The sequence below is a fragment of the Acomys minous genome (assembly GCF_964271855.1).
Source record: "Acomys minous genome assembly, chromosome: 6".
Taxonomy (NCBI): Eukaryota; Metazoa; Chordata; class Mammalia; order Rodentia; family Muridae; genus Acomys; species Acomys minous.
In genome coordinates, this window is record NC_140487.1 from 6,274,287 (window position 1) to 6,277,015 (window position 2,729).

Sequence of the window (2,729 nt, forward strand, 5' to 3'; positions counted from 1 at the left end):
CTGTGGAAGATATTTTATAGTTCAGTATTGTTTTATTTATTCTGGGTTGTTTTGTTTTCCCGTATGAAGTTGAGAATTGATCTTTCAAGGTTGGTAAAGAGTTGTGTAGGTATTTTGATGGGAATTGCATTGAATCCAGCAAGATTTCATGTACCAACAGCTCCACAACCTACCTAAACAACAACAACAACAACTACACACCCAGTGTCAAATACATAAGCCTTGGAGGATAGTTCCTCATTCAAATCACCACAGACATTTGCAAAAAGCATAGAGAGACACACATAGTAGCTCTTATTTTCATTTAAAAAATACTTTTTTGGCAGTTCTGAAACTTTATTTGACATTCAGCAGGTTAGTTCTCACCCACAGTGACCAGCTATAGAGTTCTGAATGTGGTAACAGGCACATAAGTCACCAGTGTGTGGAGCTTGTTTGGTGAATCCTCATTTTCACTGCATTTTTGGGACAAATGTACTCGGATGCGATACGGAACATTCCTTATTCCTATGGCCCAGACAGCTCTATTGAGCCTGGTATCTATGCACACACACCTGGAATCCACGTCTCCTTCATGGCAAATTTCTGAATTTCTCTGAGTGCCCAAGGAACATGCTTCTTGAAGTCCACTCCATGGAAGTGCTTGCGAATGTTGATGTATTCCTAGGCCATCACCTCGTTGATGGCGGAACAGCCCTTCCTCTCGCCACCTTTCTTTGCGGCAGCCATTCTGCTGAGCCCTAGCTGGCAAGGCTCTTTTTCACAAAATCTTAGTATCATATGTAAACTTGTAAATAAAGTGAAGGAAATTAGTTTTTGCTGTAGGACATTTTGAAATATTTACACAGAGCAATTTTTGCTTCATAGCTAGTTATTTTAAGTGATGATTCTATTTTGCTCACTAATATTTAGAACTTTGGGTAGTGATATATGAGAGGGTGGGGAAGAAAGAGAACAGAGGAAAAAAGAGGAAAGAATTATAAAAGAAAGAAAAATTTAGTAACTTAAAAATTGGAACTGTGCATTGATTAATGTCATGGTAATAAAAGTGTAGATTACCCTTAATTATACCCAATGCTAATGTAACAGACTTCTTTGTTGTTTATGTTTTTGTTTTTCGAGACAGGGTTTCTCTGTGTAGCCTTTGCTGTCCTGGACTCACTTTGTAAACCAGGCTGGCCTTGAACTCACAGAGATACATCTACCTCTGCCTCCCTGAGTGCTGGAATTAAAGGCGTGCGCCACCACGCCTGGCTGAAACTGACTTCTTAAGAAACTAATACATGGCCTAAGATCTTCACACATACATGGCCATTAATAATAGTACTTCTCTGCTACCTGATCTATGACTAGTTCTTGATTTCCTTTACTAGGAAAAAAGTCCATTACAATTTCATCCCAAAGAAAAATGAGTAGAGAAATTAAATGAGCCACAGAGGCTAGAAAAGACAGGCATTTGAGCAGATGTTATTGCAGTTAAGATTATGATGAAAGTTATGATATGTGCGGTGTGGGAGTGAGGTGCGCTTGTGGTTGGTCGTGTGGTCTGAGGTTGATGAAAGGCCCAGAGAAACAGAGACTTAGAAATCCCTGAAACTGAAACAAGTAGCAAAGCATGAGCTTGAGAACCCCAAAGAAGCGGTGGGCCCAAAGCAGGCAAGTGTCCTCCATCAAAAAGAAAGAACTTCAATAACTGTAGTTTAATAACATCTTTATAAATCTAAAGTCATAAGATGTCAGGTGATTGAACCTTAATGTAGATTCTGAAGAATAGATTAAAATTTGCTAAGAAATCTCTGTACAAGCTGGAGACCTAAGTCAGGGTAGGCATCTGGGAGGACATGAGGGGAACTCTAGCAAACATTCCTAATAGCAGGAGATGTAAAGACTGAAGAGGACACCTCCTAACTAGACAAGACTAGAGGAAGGAGAACCCCAACCCACCCACAGAAACTTTGAACCAAATTTTACCCTGACTACAAGATATGCAGGGATAAAGATAGAGCAGAGATTGAGAAAATGTCCAAACAATGCTTGGCCCAACCCAACACCCACCCTATGGAAGGAAGCCAACTGCTGGCACTATTAAGGATACTCTGGTATGCTTGCAGACAGGAGCCTGGCAGAGTTGTCCTTTGATAGGCTCCACTCAGCAGCACTTTGAAACAGATAATAAGACTCTCAGCCAAACATTGAGTGATGCAGAGGGAGTCTTGTGAAAAAGTGGGAGAGGAACACTAAAAGGACATGGAGGAGACAGGAGTTCCACAAGAAGACCAGCAGAGCCAACTAACCAGGGCCCAGAGGGGCTTCCTGAGATGGAAGCACCAACCAAGGACCATGCATGGACTGGATCTAGGCCCTGTACACAGATGCAGCTGATGGGCAGCTCAGGCTCCATGTGGTCCTCTAGTAAGGGGAATGGGGGCTATCTCTGACATGGACTCTGTTGCCACCTTTTTGATCACTTGCCCCTGGTGGGACGACCTTGACAGCCCACAGGGGGAGAGGACATGCTCAGTCCTATCGTGACTTGATGAATTGGGATGGTTGAGAAGTAGGCCTCCCCTTTTCTGAGGAATAGGGGGGAAAGGTGAGGGTAAGACTTCGAGGAAAGGAGAGATGGGGTTCTGGCCAGGATGTAAAGTGAATAAATAATTAAATAAACATCAAAAAATTTTGCCAAGAAACAGTTTTTCACTTCTTTAGCTTAATATAATTATAAAGTT

At 41.8% G+C, this 2,729-nt stretch overlaps 1 pseudogene across 1 annotated transcript; it reads right to left on the minus strand.

Annotated features, from left to right (window-relative positions):
* Window positions 1–379: 379 nt before the first annotated feature.
* Window positions 380–729, minus strand: LOC311599217 (large ribosomal subunit protein eL31-like; annotated as a pseudogene). Its single transcript has one exon. The product of its transcript is annotated as a large ribosomal subunit protein eL31-like (transcript).
* Window positions 730–2,729: the final 2,000 nt, after the last annotated feature.